This window comes from Pelecanus crispus, chromosome 6 (genome assembly GCF_030463565.1).
Source record: "Pelecanus crispus isolate bPelCri1 chromosome 6, bPelCri1.pri, whole genome shotgun sequence".
Classification (NCBI taxonomy): domain Eukaryota; kingdom Metazoa; phylum Chordata; class Aves; order Pelecaniformes; family Pelecanidae; genus Pelecanus; species Pelecanus crispus.
Window position 1 is genome coordinate 58206989 of NC_134648.1, and position 22388 is coordinate 58229376.

Sequence of the window (22388 nt, forward strand, 5' to 3'; positions counted from 1 at the left end):
ATTTTTCTGAATGTACAAAATTGATTTGACTCTCTTAATTCATACTGCTAAGACAAAATACAGTATGGCTAAAAGAGATAGTACCTGAATGAATGTTCGATAAATAAGCGTGATGTTAGATATAGGAAGTGGAAGTAACACTCAGCAGGATGTTGAGTTCTAGTCTGTTACAGGAAGAGGTTGTGGATTGTGCAGTGGCTTGGTGGGGGCAGTGTTTATTGTTTTCTGTCCCTGTTGTTCTCCCCGCCCTCAAAACCAACCAACCAAACCAACAAAAAAACACCACCAAAAAAAAAAAAATTAAGAGCATCCATTCCTTGTCTCCTGATTAGGAGTCCATCTCAAAAGCTTAAATTCTTAAAAGCTGACAAAACTAGAAGAAATGTGTGCATAAACAATTTGGGGCTATACTATTTTCTTTAAAAGTTTGAATGCTATTTTTTAAAAACATAGCTGTAACAGTTTGGCATATACACTTGCTTTTCTCTCAAGTGACTATTTCTTATGTCAGCAGATGGCACTATTTCTCTTCTTGTCAAATAGTTTAAGCTTGCCTTGAAATAAAAGTAAAAATTACAAGTAGCTGTGCATCACTTGATTGATCTTTGTATCAGCATGAGCCCAATCCTCCAAATGCTTGATGTGAGTAACTTTAAGTAGCCTCCTTTTGACTAAAATTTCTTTAACTGCTAAAACCACTGATGATTATGGTCTTCATATTATAATTATCCTGCCTAAAACAATAAACCTTTGTGTTGCATATATTTTTCACAGCATGCAACTGCTTGTCTTGTTCAGAACAGATTCATCATCTTTATATCTTGCCCACCCTGTCTCCCTTTCATCACAGCTGATGTTATTTATGGCTTTAATTCCTCTTTTATTTTCTCCGACCAATAAAAATCTGCTAGTAGATATACAAATTTCTGTTCAGTGTTTCTCAGTCTACTGGTGATAGGCTTCAATAGGCTTGTTTTTCCGAGTTACCCATCATGTACCTCCAGAAGTAAGTTCATGGCAAACAAGAAGCTGAAAATTACTGTTGTAGCCAAAATAATTAACATTAATAAGCCACGGTTCTAACAGATGGCTTTAGACATACTGATTTGAATCAGACATTTGAGTTGATGAGTTCTAGCTAAAGTTGTGCTTCCTTGCTGTAGGTAGTATGTGTGCGTGCCATTTCTTAGTGCATTTCTTTCTTTTTTTAAAACTGCAAAATCTTTGAACTTGTAGCTACAAGTGTGTAGTAACTGACTAGTAATGAGTATCAATTGGTAGTAAATGTACATTAATGAGAAGACCAATTTTAATCAACAATAAAAGTTAAAACTGAGTTGTTCAGCTTCTAGAATAACCAAAAATAATTCAGTATAGTAAGGACACACTAGGTATTACTGAGCCAGAATTTTGTGTTCAAAAAACGGGTAGATGTGGCACTTCGGGACATGGTTTAGTCTAATCTACCCTTGATTGGCTTAGAGTAGACTTGGTAGTGTAGGTTAATGGTTGGACTGGATGATCTTAAAGGTCTTTTCCAACCTAAACGATTCTATTCTATACTTAAATGCAAGAAAAACTACTGTGGTAATTACTGAGGAAGCAGAGTATGTTTATTTTGTCATAATACATATTTTCTTAGAAGTTGTGTGCATTTGTACAAAAGGCGTTTCGTGTGTTGAAGTGATCCTGGCATCCTTTATGTAACTTTATTAACACACTAGTCAGGTAGCTTTGCTATGCTTAATCTCTCTTCAGCATCATTGTAGCTTAATACTTACCAAAAATTTTGTCACTTAAAAATGTGCAAGTCTTGATAGTACGCTCACGAAAGCTGATGTATGTATACAGGCAGAGTATTTGGTAGGTTTGCTTTTTTTAAAGATTCAATGTTCGTATGTGGAAAAAGTCAGTAATAAACCATTTTTAGTTTACTTTAATAATCTTAGTAGAATTAAGGATCTGTTCAATAGAAACAAAGCATCTTGGGTTTGTTGATAGAGGCAGATGCAGTTTGATACGTCTACAAAGTTCAAACTAATAATTTGAAATTTCTGCAAACATCAAACATCTGCTGCTATCATCACCAAAAGAATGCAAACTTTGATATCAAACTTCAGAGGGCATGTTTTATTATGGAAAAGATAATACGATGAACCACTGCTGGATGTCCCATCTGCTTTTTGGATATTTAAACTCTAATGTTTTTTTAATAAAGTTTAGGCATATTTGTATTGTTCCGACTAAATTCTGGAATGCTATCTTTAGGTAACCTTTTTTTTTTCTTCCTCCCACACTTTAATGAATTCACCAGATCACAGTTCCTATTCAGCATGTCTGTTTTTAATGACCTCAGTATTTTTATGATCTCTGTATTCTAGTGGAATGTTTAAAATAAACTAAGAATGACAATGTTATACACACTTCATTAATAATTTTTGTCTCATAAACTCTAAAGATACTGAATTTAGAAGAAGTCAAATTTTAACAGCATACTAATGGTTGGAAAAAAACTGTTTAATGATATATGCAGATATTATCAAGCTTGGTTTTTGCAGTAAATTACTGTCTTTAAATAAGAGCCAGAATCCAGGCAAGTAATAGGAAAGGACAGAGAGGAAAATTACTATTGATGTAAGGTGATAAAAACTCCAACTTATTGGGTAGAGTAAAGCTGCATTTATTTATTTAACTTAACAAAATAGCCAATGCATTTAAACTGCCCCATAATAACTGTGGCCCACGCAGATACTGGACAGCTTACAAGTGCAAATGTCTTTTTGTCTGTCTTACTTGCAAGCTAGCGCATCTACTTCATGAATGCATTTTATGTTTGTATTCTTAGAAGTAAATTTCCTTAATAAGGCTACTTAAGTAAATGTTTTACATGCTTAAAATCTATACATCAATACAAACTTTTCAATTCATCTAAGATTATTTCTGTGACCTTTGCTTCAGTTAGGGTAATACGCTAACCTAAAGTAGATAGAATTATTAAAGTTGAATGGAATGTTAGGTCACGTACCCTTCATTGATTGGGCATTTCAAATGGCATTAAAACAAAACCGGAGGGAGGGGGGAGAAATCCTTGATGTTTGATGCCTCTCCCCAATTAGAAGTTTGATTGTACGTAAATATAACGAGCATGATACTTCTTAAAACAGCACGTGAGAGTTTTGCGCTACAGCTTCTGCTTCAGCTTTACTGAAGCCTTGCCCTGTGTGGTGTGTGATGCTGTGTGCCTTCCAGAAATCTGGCATGCGCATTGTCCTTGTTTGCGTTCTCAGTCTGCAGTGGAGCTGTTAATAAAGAGATTGATGATAAAGTTGTCGAAAAGAGACAGTTGGACAGGACTGCTCGCCATGAGTGACAGAGGGCATGCTCTGCCTTCACAGCCAAGAACGTTGCCCCCAGCAGAGAGCTGGCCATGCCTGGACGCCGTGCCAAGCCTGTTCGGCGCATGGGGAGAGGAGTCTGCAGCTTATATGAAGGATTTCTATTAGATTTTTAGCCTGTGTTCTTAAAGTGAGATGCCCTTTATTTGGGATCGTTACACAGGTTTTTTTTAAAAACTTCATGGGCTCTTGAGAACAAATGCAGTTTCAGTGGCAATATAAAGGCTAGTGTAGGTAAGTTCTGAAATTTTTGTGAATGATCCGCTAAGACTTTCAAAATATTTCATTGTGGTCTGGTTCAATGAAGTGAAATAGAGATCCCTTGTTCTTAAAATTAACATTTTTTGCTTTTATGGGGAATAAATGCATTATTCATGTACTCAATCTAGATACTAGCTTCTGTAGGAATCTCCCTGCCAAGATGTCATAAACTTGATTCAGCTCGGTCACGTGGTTAGAATAAGAGAAGCCCAAAATGATGGATGGAAGCATTCATTGTCTCAGCCACAGTTTATCATGTGTAATTTTTATCCATCACAATGTAAGAAACAGTAAGACTGATAAAACATTTGATAGTTTAGGCCATCTGCTCATGCAGTATACTAGAATTATTAGTGAGTATTCCTACTGTTTCTTATCTTCATCCAGAACGGCGTGTGGATTTTCTATACACTAATGATAACTCTGACCACTAAATGCAGTATCTTGTCTAGGAGTACTTTTTATTTTTTTTCCTTGTAGTCTCTAGTCCTTGTAGGTAGTGAGATAAAAAGATTCTTGCAACCCTAATCAAGAATGATGACTTAAAAAGCAGTTTCAATAGCCCACACTTCAATGTTTTGCTTTTGAATGTATTTACAGGAGAAAGATCCATCCTTTTGGTCTGATCACACTTTAAGTGGCGGTAGATCATTTTCTGTGGACAAATTGTACAAATACTAGTATAGACTTTTACCAGGTTTATTTCCCACAGGACATTGTTTCCTAATTTATTTTAACTGGATTGAAATACGTAGTAGTTTACCAATGCATTAATAAATTCATTCTTTATATATGTATTCTTTTTCATTCTTAAAAAAACAAGAAGACACTAAGAAAGGGGCTTCTGTTCTATGAGCCTTTGACCTAGATAGGGATGAAATCTCGTTTTGTAGTAGTTGCTGTGAATAAAAAAAATGTTGAACTGATATAGTAACATTTTTCCAGTAGTTGATATAGGGGCAAGGAATTTCTCAATTTTTAAATTTTGGATCTGGACGGAGGCTACTTAAAAACCAACACCCCCCCACCCCCACCCCCCCAAAAAAAAAAAAAACCCCAAACAAAAAAACCAAAACCCCAAAGTTTGTTTTATGAAAATATAGGTTTAGTTCTGGAGAATCTCAAGTCTGTCAATTAACTGACTGTGATTATAGTAACCTAAGGAGTTTTGTGGGTTTTTTTATGGGTGTTGTGTTTTGTTTTTTTTTTTTTTAATGTAGGGATATAAGCTAACTCACTCGTGCATTTATGTTTGTTTTGAAGGTGTAGGAATTAGTTCATAGTCTCAGTAGTGTTGCTCTGAATAGGACCTGTCTAGCCAGAAGCACACCAGATGTTCTGTCTTTGCAGATAAAGTCAAAATGGCAAGTTTGAGCTAGTACCATTAGGACTTCTTTTTTTTTTACTTTTACATTTGATTTACTATAGGCTGTATTTTTAAAAATGCATGGAACACTTCATGTTGTTGCAGTAACTGCAGAGAGTTGATTTTCCTTTCTGGCCCGTTAGTTTTTCAAAGGTAATCTGAACATTTGTTATGAAAGTAAGCTTCTAGTTTTGTTTAAGATATATCTATCTTGACCATTTATTACTATTTAATGTGCTAGTATGTTACATTTTTAGATTACTCATTTTTATTTTCAGCACCCACTGTTATGTGTCAGACTGAACCAGCATGTCTTCCTTGACATCAGACAAAAATTTTCAAAGAATTGTGGGAATGAACTGTCCATTCCTGTGCATTCTGCCAATGTTGCACATCATCAGTGCCTTCTTCAGCTGTAACAGCTCATTTTGGTGCTACAGGATGTTTCCTGTTATAAAACAGTCCCAGTGTTTTAGATTCTTCAAAATGAAAGGGGTCATAGTCATATTATTTCAAACATGCTTTAATGTGGCTATATGAGGAGAAATAATATATAATGCATAAGCAAACAAATAAACCCCAACTATAATTCGTCACTATGATATGAAGCAGTTTGTTAGAAAGACTGGCTCACAGCAAAGCCAAACCTGAATTCTAATCCTGACTTGTGTATATGTGACCTTGACAGGGCTATTGACTCTATGCTTCAACCTTCTTGTATATGAAATGAGATTGGCGATTATCGTATTGGACATTTCACAAACACTGGCTGTTGACATTTGAGAATGTCTTGGAATTTTCATATAGAAGATGCTTTAAAATTATTCCATGGGATTTTACTGTAAGCATGAATCACACACCTCTTGAAACTCACACACTAGTTTTCCAATCTCTTTTTTGTATCAAATATATCATCTTTATATCCTGCTGTAAATTAGTTCTAAGGGCATCATATGAAAGAGGAAAGGTTCCTCTACATGCTATTAGAACAGTCTTCCTGTAGAGGAAAACAACAAAATTGGGCAACTTGTTGTTGGTTTTATTGAGAGACATAGTGTGTCCTATTTTGCCTTTTTTAAAAAAATATTTTTATATAAACACACAGACCTGCATGTGGTGGTTTTTCCCCAGGAAAAATACAGAGGGATTTAAATCCTAAAAACTGTATACCTGTTTGCTATTCTGATAATCAGCTATTTAATCCTGTCTTCCTCTTTCTGTTTGTTTATGTATGGTCTGCAAGCTTTGTAGCTCACTGATACGTTGGTACAATGCATATTAAGTATAGTGTATCTGAAAATAAATTTTGGCTACACCACTTTTCAGCTTCTGATGGTACAAACTAATGATATAGATCTGTGGTCTGTCTCACCCTCTACACAAAACCAGTGAAGGTGGTGAAGGGTGTCACTGGAAGACTGGCTTCTCTTTCCTTTACAACTTAAGAATTTTTCTAGTTGTCAAAGCTTGTCCAGTTGCTTTCATGTGGAAGCTTGTCTGAAAACTGGGGAAAACATTATTGTATGAGTCTGTTCATGGTTTGCCTTTAGGTTCTTCATAATGGTAAGTGTAAAGGGTTTTAAGTTTTTTAAGGAAAACATAATTTTTAAGTGCAATTTATACAGTAAATGCAAAAACAACCAACAACTATTTTTCTGTTGATTTTAATTAAAAATGTCCTTTTTAATGTAGTATGTCTGGCAGCCCTAGATGAAAAAGCATGTTAGTTTTACAAAGCAGCAGAAGGCAGTGCATTGCTACTCCAGTGCACATAGCATTGCACAGAAGCACTACTGTGGTTTATAGAAGTTAGTCTAAGCAAATAGTGGATGTTCAAGTTTACCACCTTTTGAGGGCCAGCCTGTGCAACACTACAGAATAAAAACTGGAAGTAACATGAACCCCTGTAGCTGTCATTTCGACAACTACTTCTAGGCTGGCTGACTTCATCTGAAAACAAGTGTCTGTACTCCTATACTAGTGAATAGGATGTGCCCTGTGGTGATCCCATTTTCCCTCGGATCTTCTCAACACCTTCCAATTCTTTCTAGTTTACTTCCAGCACTCTTTCTAAGTAGTCCTGGTATTTTAAAACTCCTCCTCCTTTCTTCTACCTGGAGGACTGAACTGAGGCAGCAAAAATGAAACCTACTTGGGAGTTCCATTAATGTCTGCTACACTGAACCCTTGCCAATAATGCTTTGATTGTTATCCACATCTTCTGTTATCCAAGCCTGCCTCTGTCAAAGGCCCCTCAAAGTGTATAAAGCTTGGCCTCATATCTTCTGCTTTAGCTGTATTTTTCTTGGACAGCATGAACACGTTCAGTGCTTTCCCTTCCCACTGAAGTATGCTTAAAACTTTTGTTTCTGGGAGACAGGTTGCAATTAAAAACCAGGAATACAAAAGGTATGCCAGGCTTTGGGGTGGGTGGGGGTGGTATGCCATGCTATCAAGCAAATCCCTCATCAGCTGGCCTGCTCCCATCTGAAGTACTACAGGACCTGAAAAGTGAAGCTGTGTTGCAGTATCTTGAATCGCTTCTGTGAGCAATTGTAAGGCAAGACTACTTCTCGTCAGGTTAGAAGGAAAATAATGAGAACAGCGTCTTCTGATGGGGATCCAGTCAGCCAAGGAATAGAGTTTACTTAGGATTTTGGAGTTATTTCTAACTACTTGGGGAAGAGGTTAATAGCAGTGACCTAGATGCTATAGCATTAGGATCCTTGGAGAGAGGGGAGTTTCTTATTTATTTAAGCACTGGTTATGTGCTTGCAGATATTAAATTCAAGCTCTTCCTCATAAAACAGTCAAGGGAAGATGCTTCCCAGTGTCCATGGATCAAAAAATTACAGTATATAAAAATGTTAAATCAAACTGTATGTATATGCTGCTGACTGCCACTGGGAATTTTTCTATAGAGTATAGAACCACTCTGGAGGCAGGACTTCTTTTGTGTTGGAGTCGAAGTATAATATACATCTTCTCAAGAGTTCTTTTACAGCTTTCTAACTGTTTTCAGATCTACAAACTGTGGTGACTGGTTCTGTACACAGTGGAACTTGCATGAGACTTTATTTAAACAGCCGTGTATATTGCCACTGATAAACTAGAAACTGTGAAATATGGACAATACTGATAGGAGAAGCCGTTTGTCCAATTGACTCTCTTGGCACCTATCCATTTTTTTCTCATTGACTTTATAATATTTTGGACTTACATAAGCACCTTTCATCTGATGATCTCAAAGCTTTTTGCAAACATTAATTAAGCTTCTTGATGCCCCTGTGAGCTAAATAAATACAACAGGTGTGGTTTAGATGGGTAAATGAAGATACAGAGTAGTTGTCTTGCCCAAGGTCACCTAGTAATTTAGTAGTGGAGCAGAGAGGTAAAAAACTAGCTGTCTGACTCTGCTTTCTAATCACTAGGTTTAAATCAGATTCTCCCAGATAACTGCAAATGACAAGAGTCTTTCCCACTGGGAAAGATGGATACAGCAAATAATTACAGTTTGTATTCTGACAATGACCAGAGCTTTTCTACAATTCTGAATTGTTATTGGTCTTTGCAAAAAATAATTATCTGCTTCATGCAACCAGCCCAGTGAAAGAATTAATTTAAAAAAAAAAAAAAAAGTCACAACTCAAAACTGAAGTTCTGTTTGTTTAATATTTTCTGGTTTTATCTAATGTCTCTTAAGATGTGTAAACCATGTCTATTCATGGTTTACTTATCTGCATCCAAGAAGAGGCAATGCAATACTTCAAAAATATTCTATATCAGGAATATGGAGTAGGGATGAGAAAATAAAGAAAAATGGAGATAGATCTCAGAGGACCTTAAGCTTATTATATCTGATACAAATTCGTTTCTCACCAGAACCTTATCGGATCTACCTTGTCACCGGAATAAAGAAGGCACATACCTACTTTTGCTGCTAGGTTGAAAAATGGAGAAATCTGGTTTGCTGTTTATAGTATGTGAAGAGTGTGTATGTATGGTACATCATGTGAGAGCATTACCTTCACAGAGGGCATTGGTCTTGCCTTAAGAAAAGGAGGATGGCTTTATTTCTCATAGTTCTTTTAGTGCTTAAAATGTTTTAGAGTCCTTTTAGGATGTGACAGTGTCAAACTCTGCCTCTGGTGTTGATTCTTCTTCCTACTAGTAAAATACTTAATGTGAGTTCAATGATAACTTAATTGATCAATGAATTTTTGCTTTCTGCATCAAATATCTTTATTAGACCAAGAACTAGTTAACAATCTCCTTCTATCCTGCTGTGTTTCTGAACAGAATGCTGCAGATGTGTTGCTAAACTTGTCTCTTTCAGCGCAAACTGCATCTTTCAGAGGGAGATCTCCAAGAAGTTACAAATTAACCTCTACAGGAGGACTTATACTTTATATGCAGTATACTGGTCCAGGAATAAACACCTCTAATTGTTCTCATACTTGGTGAAAGTGGTGAGCATTTTGGAGGCTGCTGCAGGGAGTTGGGAGCCAAGGGTAAATGTGTGAACACAGCTCAGTTTAACAACTGTTTTGTTTCACAGTTGATGATTCTCTTGCTTTTTGGTTCTGCCTATTCCTGGTGCAGGAATAAGGACATAGCTTGAGTCTGGAGTTGGGAAATGGAAGAAAGATTATGGCATTTTGAAGAACTGATCACAAACACAGTTCTATCTTCATATATTTTAGCTTTCTTGAAGGTTTGGTTAGGGGATTTGATGTAATATTGTACACATGCTTGTTCTATTATATCTATATTATGTCCATTACTTTTCAGTTTCTCTTTACATTTGGCAAAATAGGTAGGTTGATACCCAGTGAAATACAGCCGTTTCTAGTCTGGCAATCAAATGGTACATGGAATGCAGCGCAGTAATGATGGAAAGCTATCAGCTCGATAACTTCCTGATCAAACTCAGGCTGATTTGACCTTAAGTACCTTGCTTACCTCAGAAGTGCATACTGAGATGATTGTGGTGCCCTTGTTTAGTCAGGAAAAAGAATTAATCCAAATCAGAAGCAGAAAGCATATTGCAGGAACAATCTTGCAGTGTGTAGAAAAGTTGAATAAATTTAATGTTAGAAGATTGTAATACATTTTTGATCAACTCCAGTTCATAGGCTAGAGCTGAATTTCTAATTTTTTTTTACATGACCACATTATGAGTATACATCAGTCTAATTTTAAAAATTCCTATTTGAAGTTCTAGTATCTGCACAAATGTCTATGAAATTCATCTAATGTTAGTTGTCCATATCTCATTTAAAAACATTTTTTCTTAAGTACGTGTTTAATCAACCATACATTAAAGAAAAATCTTTCTTTATCAAGCTGTCTCAGTTATGTTATTCTGATTTTTTGGGGAAAAGCGTGAACGAGATATGAGTTTTGCATCATGATCTGAAGTTCAATGCACACAGATCCTGTCAGATTTGGATGGTAGACAAAGCAACTTCTTAAGATGAGGAGTCATTTCAATAGCCTGCCTTCTAAACCACTGAGATATGACGGGTTTTGGTTTTGTTTTGTTTTTGTTTTTTTTTTTTTAAGAAATCCTACCACCTACAACTGGCCAGGGTACCTTTAATTAGTTTGGCTAGCACCCTGGCAGCCACCGAGCCTGAGCTCTATGAACCACCAGGAATGGGACAAAGTTTGGCTAGTGTGTCTACAGCAATGCTATAAGGACTGGATGACGTATATAATATACTGGACTTACATACTGGCTAGGACCAGGATGCTTGCAATGCATCTGGGCACACATATACTTCATTGTAGCAGCTCCATATGCAGTTAGTGTTGACATGCACTCCCTCCGTCAGTACGTTGCATCTCGTTAGCAGTCTCTTTCTGTGGAGTGTAAGAAACTCCTTTTGACCGGGGCATGTTGTTTACTTCCAAACCTGTGTACAGCTGGCATAAATCCCTCCAGGCTGTGGTCAGAGCTGGAAGTTGGCCATTAATACAGGCTTCTTCTTTGTCATGATATAGACTTAAAGAAAAGAAAGCAGGTGCCCTCCTGGCATTTTATAAAGAGTCATTCATGAATACAAGATACTGCATTTTGCATATTAGTGTGAGTGCCAATATAAACCCAGCTGTGTGCAAAATAAAGTGAAATATGTTTTTCAAAAACTAGGCCACAGCTTTTCTATGGAGCAATCTGAAAGCATTTGAATCAACTTTGCATATGCATAGCCTTTTCTTTTGAAATTATATTTTTCTTTGCGTTTTTTCTTCCTTTTTTTTTTTTTTTTTTTTTTTTTTTTTTAAAATGTGGTGATTTTGTAACACTTCTCCCAAGGTAGTAAGACAATAACACAAGAACAAGCTGAGGAAAACATAGGCAGATGCCACAAAATGCATCTTGAAAATGCACCTCTGCGGCAACTTTCCATCCTCTTCTCTGGTCCCAAACTGGAGCTCTCCTCTTGTGTTGAGCTGTCATTCTCTTCTTCCACATGCAACTGTTCCTGAGAAGGCCATCAGCAGTTTTGCTTGGGATTTCATTATACTTTAGACCAAACTCTGCAAAGCTAAAAGTTCTTTCAAGCTATCAAGAGGAAATGGGCTTAAGCTGCGCCAGGGGAGGTTTAGACTGGAGATTAGGAAGAATTTCTTTACGGAAAGGGTGGTCAGGCATTGGAACAGGCTGCCCAGAGAGGTGGTGGAGTCACCATCCCTGGAGGCGTTTAAAAAACGGGTAGATGTGGCACTTCGGGATATGGTTTAGTCTGGTCTACCCTTGATTAGTCTAGAGTGGGCTTGGTAGTGTAGGTTAATGGTTGGACTGGATGATCTTAAAGGTCTTTTCCAACCTAGATGATTCTATGATTCTATGATTCTATGATTCTATTTTTCAATCCTGAAGGTTGAAAAAAGTGCATTTGAGCGTCCATGGTATACCACCGGTACTGGGTGGTGATCTTCATGCGGAGGGCAGGAGAAATAAGAGAGGGCAAGAGAGTACAGGGAAAGTAGAACAGAACCCTCTGGACTACGGTAGTGTTATCCACCGTAGCGGATAACATCTGCCAGGCAGATAATGTCAGGAGGGATCCAATGTGTGGGCCTGGGTGAAACTTAGCCCTTCTTGATCCCTTGCAAGTAAATGCTTACTTGCTTTTATCTTCTCTATAGATAGTCAACTATTTTAAGAAATACATGTGTAGAAACAAAGAGGTGTCCAGTTTGTTTTGGTCAGTTAATGGTTAAATGCAAGACGCATTTGGTGGCTGCAGTGAAGGCAATGCTTATTTTCCAGTAGTTATAGGTAATTTCTGGTTGTGAGATGTTACAAGCTTTTCCTTGCACCAAGTTTCAGCACTTTTTCCAAAGGAAAAAAAGCCCCTGGCTTCCCGTTGCTGTGCTCCTTTGTTAGCTTGTTCCAATGCAAATAAAGAGGTGAACGGAGGAATATAGGAAAGGAAATTTATTCCCTTGGTCTGTTAGGCTGGGGGAGTTTGCCCATAGATAAAACCCATAGATTACACTGGAAGAGGTCATTTATATAGCAAATTTGGGTCTCTGCTGCCCAGCCCCTGCTGCGGCAGCCACAGTTTCAGGATCGTAATACCTTTCATGTGGCTCTAATGATTCACCTGAAGGACTGCTCCAGTCCTGAGGGGTGAATGGGAAGACAATGGTCTGCCGCTGAGCCTCTCGCAGGGACCTGCGCCCCGGACAGCTGAGGGATAAACAGGCGTTCTTCCTGTTTAGAATCAGATTCATAGAATCGTTTAGGTTGGAAAAGACCTTTAAGATCATCGAGTCCAACCATTAGCCTAACACCGCCAAGTCCACCACTAAACCATGTCCCTAAGCACCACACCTACACGTCTTTTAAATACCTCCAGGGATGGGGACTCAACCACTTCCCTGGGCAGCCTCTTCCAATGCTTGACAACACTTTCAGTAAAGGAATTTTTTCCTAATATCCAATCTAAAGCTCCCCTGGTGCAACTTGAGCCCATTTCTTCTCATTCTATCACTTGTTACTTGGCAGAAGAGACCAACACCCACCTCACTACAACCTCCTTTCAGGTAGTTGTAGAGAGCGATAAGGTCTCCCCTCAGCCTCCTGTTCTCCAGGCTAAACAATCCCAGTTCCCTCAGCAGCTCCTCATAAGGCCTGTGCTCCAGACCCTTCACCAGCTTCGTTGCCCCTCTTTGGACACACTCCAGCACCTCCATGTCTTTCTTGTATTGAGGGGCCCAAAACTGGACACAGTATTCCAGGTGCAGTCTCACTAGTGCCGAGTACAGGGGGACAATCGCTTTCCTAGTCCTGCTGGCCACACTATTCCTGATACAAGCCAGGATGCTGTTGGCCTTCTTGGCCACCTGGGCACACTGCTGGCTCATGTTCAGCCAGCTGTCTACCAACACCCCCAGGTCCTTTTTGGCCAGGCAGCTTTCCAGCCACTCTTCCCCAAGCCTGTGGCGTTGCATGGGGTTGTTGTGACCCAAGTGCAGGACGCGACACTTGGCCTTGTTAAACCTCATACAGTTGGCCTCGGCCCATTGATCCAGCCTGTCCAGAGCCCTCTGTAGAGCCTTCCTACCCTCCAGCAGATCAACGCTCCTGCCCAACTTGGTGTCATCAGTGAACTTACTGAGGGTGCGCTCAATCCCCTCATTCAGATTATTGATAAAGATATTGAACAGAACTGGCCCCAGCACTGAGCTCAGGAACAGCACTTGTGACCGGCCACCAACTGGATTTAACTCCATTCACCACCACTCTTTGGGCTTGGCCATCCAGCCACTTTTTTACCCAGCAACGAGTGCACCCGTCCAAGCCACGAGCAGCCAGTTTATCTAGGAGACTGTTGTGGGAAATGGTGTCAAAGGCATTATTGAAGTCTAGGTAGTTGACATCCACAGCCTTTCTCTCATCCACTAAGTGGGTCACCTTGTCACCTTGTCACTTGTTTGTCCCTGAGCATTCCCTGCCTTCTCCTCTGTGTGGACTACGGACAGAGGAGGAGCTGGTGGGCCAGGCCTGAGAGTCTCACTGTGAATGAAGGTGAAAATGCTCTCATTTCATAAATGAAGCTATTCAGGTGCTGTATTAAGCTACATACAGGCGCTACAAAGGGAACCAGTGATGCAGCAGGAACCTCTGCACCACAAGCTTTGCTTCCAGGTTCTGTAATCCAACCAGCAGATGACACTACCTTCTCTGTTTTTGTGCGCTTCTCTTAAATCCCATAATGGATCCATCTACATTTATATGCAGTTAAAAAGTCTGATCCGATGACAACTCATTTCTCTGCAACGAATTGTGACTGACAGAGTGTGGCGCTAACAAAACCAGAGGAGTTTAAAACTGTGTGTATGCACTTGTGAGATGAAGACATGGGGGTACAAGATGCACTGATAATAGAAATTAATTTATGTAAAACTATCTGGTTTATGGTTAGCAGTGTTTTGTTTTAGTAGGATTCTTTGGGTTTTTTTGCTAACAGGTGCTTGGCTTTAACAATATTCTTTCCCTGTTTGGTTCTGGTAGATTTAATAGCATAGTTGCTAAATTGAGTTTAGATAGCTTATCCTGTATATATTTATATATTTAGTGATAAGAAGTTCATTTAGGGATTAGGGAATGCTTCTTGTTTATGCACCATTAAGCCTAGCACATATGCTACTGAACTAGTAATCAGCAGAATATTGACAAAAGTTATAAAGAAATCTTTTTGTTCATGTGAACACACGTTTATACACAAGGTTCTAGATGCTTACATGATAAAGGAAATAGCTTCAAGAGCTGTAAATTAAATCCAAATTCATAATGTGCTTGGGTGAAATATGAGTACTGATCTTGGTTAGAAACTGTTGCAGGGGAAGTGGGTCAAAAGAATTGGTGATTAAAAATAAATCATCTTACAGCAAAGTGAGATTTACCTTTTAGTTGCAGTTTCTGCTTTTAAGAGAGAAAGAGGAGCTTGTTTTCTAGTATATGGAAAGAAGCTGAAGAAACAGGAAGCTGTGAGAATAGTGAAAGGGAAAAATTAAATCTAGACTTTCATATATTATTATTTTTAACCAGAGTCAGGCTTCTAAAAGTAGCCTTCAGAGCAGTATTCAAAACACAACACAATTTTTCTTTAAAAAAAAAACAACAAAGCAACCCAAACCCCAAAAACCTAAGTGCTCTAAGTAGTGGGGAAACGGTGAAAGCTTGCGGACTGGCTGGGAGGGAAGGGGAACAGAGTGACCACATTGCTGACACTCACCAGCTGGTGACCAAAACCAAGGAGGGAGCAGTGAAAACAAAGGGGATTCCTCAAAATCATCAGGTTATCTAGTCCTTATTCATAGAGAATGCAACACTTTATATTGCAATTAACAGAGAAGTGATCAAATCTTTGAAACGTGGAGATGAGCCTTTGAGACATGCAGGTGGTTCTTCTGAAATGCCTGCTTGTGGAGGAGAGATCTGTGTGTATGTATATGCACGGGCAGCTCTACTCCCACCAAGCAGCTCAAGGAAGATTTTCTGGGCTATTTATATACTTTATGGCAGGCTGTTTGCTTTATGAGAGGAAAAGCTGATTCATGCTGGTGTGGAAGCTGCCTGTGCTGCCAATGGGAGAGGCAAATTGGAGGTACATGAGGATAATTAAGCAGGAGATATGTATGACTCAAAAATATGGATATATTTTTCTAAACGAGATGTTTGCGTGTTAGTATGTGGGGCTCAACTGCAGGTGTCACTGTTAGATCTAAAATAATGGTTTGCTCTTTGACTGCTGCTGTCACAATAGACTCTTTTTTCCCTACTAAAGTCACACTTGTGATAGTACTGTAAAATCTAGGAAATGTGTGGGAAACTGTAATCAATTCAAGCTCTGTGTGAGTGTGTCTGTGCGCATGTGTGCTTGTGTATGTACTGAGGGTGTACCTATACCTTAGGTGCGTATCTGTGTGTGTATATGCCCCACCAGGAACTATCTCAGCATCTTTACAATAAGCTCAAACATCTCTACAAATTAGACTTACAACTTTCAGTCTGAATGTCTGAAATCCTCCCGTGCTTTGGGATGGTTAGTTAACTTCCCCTGACCCTTAGCAAAGTGATGATGAAATCTTTAATACAGCTGTAGAATGTATAAGCATTAACATGGGGATTTGATAGCGAGCATCTGAAATTGTTTACGGTGATTTGCAATAGCTCAGTAATTCCATTCTCTGCAAATGAATTTGCTTGGGTTTATTTGTGGGGGTTTTGTTTGTTTGTTTTAAATAGTCTCTGGCTTTTTTTTCAGGCGAACCGGACTGATTCTTCCATGGTTGTTATTCAGATAATGAGTAAAGTGCTGCAAGTATTCTTTTTTTTCTCTCTCTCTCTCACTTTTTCCTTTTCTCTTTCTTTTTTTTTTTCCTTTTCTCTTTTTGAAGAAAAAAGAGGGAATGAAAAAGAACTGAAAAAGGGGATTTAAAAAATGTTAGCAAAATCTTCCCCTGTGCCTAATTTGAAACTAAAACATATTGTTTAGAAAGTGAACAAAAAATATGATACTGAGTGTATTTTGGGGTAGCTCCTCAACAGCTTTTTATACAAGAAATTTTAAGAGAAATGCAATATTCTCATTAAGTACCAATCTCCACAGCCTGTTCTTCCCCACCTGGATACCGTGTCTTCAAAGCTGGTAGTCTGGTACATGACACTGATTAGCTCACTATATTAATGTTTATGATGCTTTGTTGTTTTTTTCCTTGGCGGTAGTTTTTCCAAAGTATTTATGCAATTTTATGAAGTATATCCCTAATCTAGATCAGTTTATATCTATTACTTTATCCCCAATTTTCACTTTTTAAAATGTGTTATGCACCTATGTAGGATTTTTTTGTTTCTTCTCAAATCCTGCCAAATGCTTTTGGTAAAGCAAATGTGTTTGTGAGATTGAAAAATATTCTTTCCTCAAATCAGATAATGGAGTTTTTTACTTGCACAAATAAAAAAAAAAAAAAAAAATATATGTATATATATCCCTGAATAAGCTCACTCTAATTGAATCCTGAACATTCTGGAGGGATTTAGCCCTCCCTTTTTAATTTTTCTCAAAACAAAACCTCAAAATGAGAAAATATTTTGAGGTGGGAAGGAAAGGGAGGGGGAATAGAAAAATAAAGCAAATAAATTTTTGAATAAGAATGACCCATGTACTGTGACCGGAGGGCAAATGCAAATGTCTGTTTTCAAACACAGACTCGTGAATTCTTATTAGGGGTTCGTGACTGTGCCTCCAAGCACATCATTACATATTCATAAGTGTCAGGAAAATAGACTTCTTCCACATTCAGGTGTGTTCAACTAAATGCTGCCCCTTTAATCTTAAAGAACAGCTCATTTGGTCTATTTTCTTCAGTTCACAAAGTGTTAAGGGAATATGAGATAAAAGATGCACACACACAAAAAGAAAAAGAAGCAGCAATATTCCACAAAGATCTTTTTAGTGTCAACTTAAATGCACACAAATAGCAGATGATGATCTCTTTTATTGGACTAACATTTATCCAGTAATATCCACACACTTTTAAAACCATTGAGACCTCCTCTTCAGGTGTTCATTTGAATAGAAATAGCTGAATGAGTGTTTTTATAATTGATCCCCTGAGTACTGAATGTCTAGTGCTGCATAACCAACATTTTCCCATTGCTGATTTTTTTTCCAAATTGCTACTCTGCAAAATTAGGATTTTGTATAGTTTTGATAAGAAAATTAACCTTCCAAATGCCAGATTCCCTTAATGTTACTTAGGAAGTGGTGTGAAGGTACAACTTGAACTCTTGTTCTCAAATGGATTATTTCATGTATGTGAGGAAAAAAAATCTTTCTTCCATAAAATTACACAGAAACTAGAGCTCCCTCTCCAATAAAAGGTTGAAAGTTCTTTGTTTTGGTTGAGTTTCTTATCACTGTCCCTTAGATAAGAAGCTGTCATTTTTACGGTGTGCTTACTGAAATACCTTTGCTTTCAACAGCAACGCAGAAACTTCGTAGTACTTGTTTGCTATTGTTTGACTTTTACACTGAATGAAAAATGTGATATATTTTCAACTTTTTATCTTTAAAGTCCCCTTTAGCAGGTTTGTCTTGCAACATATATTGTGCATCATAAGAACTAAGCTTTCCAGAGACACAACCATGCACAGTGTATATTTCTTTTTTTTCCTTTTGTTTTCTTCTTCTTTTTTTTTTTTTTTTTTAAATAGAAAAAAGTACCTTGGTAACACTTGCAATTTTGGACATGGAGTTTAAAAAAACTGATCTTGTTGTGAAGATACAGAGCAGCTGAAGTTTAACAGCATGCATTACAGGTGGCTGTTCCTTCAGTAGCCCCTTGAAAGAAATGGAATTCCTAATTGATATGAAATCATTTTGTAGCAGCAACACCTGAATAGTAGAGAGAAAGGGAAGAAGATATGATAATGACTGTGTGATAAAACCCGTTAGCATTTGTGTGCCATAGTAAACACTCATGAGTATAAAGAAAATACTAGCTAGCCACTAGAGATATCCACTTATGTTCATGATACAACCACTACAAACTCTAGTTCTATCAAACTAGCATCAGGCACAAGATCCATCTTTAATTAATTTAATCCTGTAGAGCTGAGACTCATTTTATTTGTGACTGTGCAGAGAGAAATTACACTTCCATACTTGCCTTGAACTTCAACCTTATCCTTCTCTATCAGTCATATTGAATAACACAAAAGCACATGCTCTGAAATTCATGTCCTGGGTTTTTTTTCCCCCAAGATTATTCAGATCTTCCTACATGTGGCTCACTCAGTAAAAAGCACAGAAAATGCCTCCCCCCACTCCTCCTCCTTTAGGAGAAAGAGTGGTTTCTTTTGCAGAGGGGAAACAACTTATTAAATCAAAAGTCTTTCTCATAATGAGTAAGAAGCATGGAAATTCTAGAATAAGGCAGAAAGATTTCTTTCCTGTCCTTGGTGCAGGAATGAACAAACCATGCCCCACTGAAGGCCATCCCTAATGGACATAGGATAGTGTATTTTGCCTTTTTTTCAGCCTTTAAATGTGTGCTTTGTGGAAATTACATATTTGGCATGTGCTGCTACTGTATGGCTACTTGCTATTTCAGTAACCCATTCCAGATGCCACGCAGGTGCCACGGTACAGCATGCGACCAAAGAGGCAACCGTGCACGCTCCCGGGATCAGCCCAGTAGTGAGAGTGCCAAAGTGCTCCTCATGACTGATTCATTTCCTGAGTTCAGCTCTTACAAGGAACAATACAAAAGTTCTTTTCTTTTTATTTTTTTCTTTTTTCAAGAAACAAGGCCAGAACTATGACCCACCCCAGGGGAAGCAGCCAGTGGTGAGTGCCTCATGCAACTTTAAACCAGCACAATTTCTAGGGCAGGAGTGCTGCTTCTCACCCTGAATGACCAGACTCAGTGTGAAGCTGTGGTATCACTGCATAAGGCATGTGTCAAAGTTTGTGGCATCTCTCATACAGCCATGAAAATATGTGGATTGGAGAAAACACTCTGTGCATCTTGGTGGCACATCTTGAAGGTGCAAAAAGGTCCAGCTTTCATGCAAACCTCTAATTGTAGGCCCTAGCTGTGGTTCTTTTCAGGTACAGGGATGCAGGGAAGAAAGTTCCTCACCTGCCATTTAAAAATAAAACAGTACCTCTCACTTTTTCCTTTCAAAAATCAGGAAAAACTAAAGGAGTGCAAGAGCTAAATTCTAAGATCTAAAGGAAAAAATCGCTGGGCTTCCCCTTACCAGCAGGCTACTGGAAAGCCATGTGTGCCTTTGCTCCCAAACAGGCCTTTGGCTTTGGTATGTGTCCCAGGGAAAGGTTTGCTTTCACCCAAATTCTTAGGCCAGTCCTGTGTGCAGGAAGAAGGGTGGTGAGAAATAATTTTTGCATGTCAATTAAATATGCAGAAGATTTTCTCCGGGGGGAAAAAAAAGCAAATTTTTTTTCTTTTTTTAACCACATTCTCAAAAAGCAAATATAAGGCTTTAGCTAGGTTTAAAATGGGAAACATGTATCCAAAAGATGTGGAAAAGTCAAACCTTGATGTCTATGTGAAGGAGAACCTGCAGCCTCCCAACATAGTTAATTGTGCCACTGGCCTTCCTCACCATGGCCAGCCTTGTTGCCTGCTTTGGTAGAAACACTTCAGGAATAACATAGTTTATTTTGATTCGCAGACTAAACACTGCCAATGTTTGTAGAGAGCAGTTATTATCTCTTTAGATTTCCTCTTATCCTTATGGTCATCTGTCAATCTTTAAGCCCTCTGCTTTGTTATTCCTAATAGAGGTCCTAGCCTGAGCAAATACTCATTTGTAAGTTTGAGAATTTCTGCATTTTAAAAAAATATTACAGGTAATTTGCAGGCATACAGTAACACTGTAGTTACACATAAAGTATTTCACATAAGTTAAATTTCATGTTAAACCTGAAACTATCTCCAGTTTACTGATAGGGAAGTGCAGAGAAAAATATGGGCAACCTCTTCAAACTGACCGAACAATTTTGTGATTTTTTTTAACTGCCAAAATTAGACAGATCTCAAGCAAAATTGCTATGCATTGCACAGTTTTGTTATTTCCAACTGAATCTGTGCATGCTCTGACTTCTAAAATACAAGGCCCAGAACATCTCAGTGCAAGACAAAAAAATCAAGACAGCTCTCAATAGTTTGATCCACGGCTCTTCCTCCCAGTCTTGCCCACACGAGCTCCTACCTTCTTTGGAAGATTACTGTTATGCCTGCTTCCTATTTTTCCCTTCAATATTTCTGTTTTCTCTCGCACATAAGAGGAGAGAGTAAGAGAAATAAATGTCAAGAATTATCTCATTTTAATATGTGAGATTTCTGTGATCTGAGCCTGCTGCCAGCCCACCATTCAGCATAGCCAAGTTCCTGTGTTTTATCACTAGCTTTATCAACAAGGCCTTTGCTAATTCTTCACCGTTTACAAACACAGTCTTTATTATTATATTTCCTATTCAAAGCCAGTCCAATAGTTCAGTTCACTAGTATGAGAAAGTACTGCTTTGCATTGGGTTTCAAAGTTTCAGCGTCTTGTTGCCTTTGCCATTCTTGGTTTACATTTTGCTGCCTTTTGACTCACTTTATTTTACTTTTATAAATTTTACTCCACTGATTGAGTTCCTGTCTCATCTTTTGTACCTTTTACTCTTCCCCTTTCTGTGATTGAACAAGGGAGTTATTTTCCACCCTCCTCCCTATTACAAAGTCACTTCTGGCTCTTAATTCCACCTTCCTCTGCTCCTATCCTGGATTTATCTTTCTTATGGGCTAATAATAATCATAATACTTACCTGCCTCTCAGGGGTGTTGTGAAGATTAATTAGTTAATGAGCTCCAAAGATGAAAAGTGCTGCATCATTGCTAAATATTATTGTTGTTCTTATCCTGTGCAGATTGAACTCATCAATATCAGTATTTCAATTACAAATCTCACCCTACCATTTTTCAATTAGGGCCACTAGATCACGTTATCTATCACTTACTCTGCCTTCTGGTTTCTCTGCCTTACTTCTACCTTTCTGCTTTTGAGAATAGACACGTAATGACCATATGTTTCTGTAAACAAAGGATTCACATTTTGTTTCAGAATGTTCCCATCTTTTTTTAATATTAAAACTCAGAGTCCACAGAGGACTGAGCAAAGTGATAGTTCCTGCTCCTTTATCTGAAGTAAAACCTCCTTTAAAGTCTGTTGCATTACGGACTGAAAACAGTATCCTCAGCAGAAGGTCTTAGGAAGTCACATAACCAAGTGCTCCCTGATACCTCTCCCCTGTTGGATCATCATGACAAGGTGACCCGCTTAGTGGATGAGAGAAAGGCTGTGGATGTTGTCTACCTAGACTGCAGTAACACCTTTGACACAGTTTCCTGCAACATTCTCCTGGAGACACTGCCTGCTTGTGGCTTGGATGGGCATACTTGTCACTGGGTGAAAAACTGGCTGGGTGGCCAGGCCCAAAGAGTGGTGGTGAATGGAGTTAAATCCAGTTGGTGGCGAGTCACAAGTGCTGTTCCTCAAGGCTCAGTACTGGGGCCAGTTCTGTTCAATATCTTTATCAATGATCTGGATGAGGGGATCGAGTGCACCCTCAGTAAGTTTGCTGACAGCACCAAGTTGGGTGGGAGTGCTCATCTGCTTGAGGGTAGGAAGGCTGTACAAAGGGATCTGGACAGGCTGGATCAATGGGCTGAGGTCAATTGTATGACATTCAACAAAGTTAAGTGCCACGTCCTGCATTTGGGTCACAACAACCCCATGCAACGCTACAGGTTTGGGGAAGAGTGGCTGG

At 38.5% G+C, this 22388-nt stretch overlaps 1 protein-coding gene across 1 annotated transcript in view; it reads left to right on the forward strand.

The window, feature by feature from the left end:
- The window catches only part of PAPOLA (poly(A) polymerase alpha), a 461100-nt gene that overhangs the window by 47812 nt on the left and 390900 nt on the right, over positions 1-22388 (forward strand). The window lies entirely within an intron of this gene.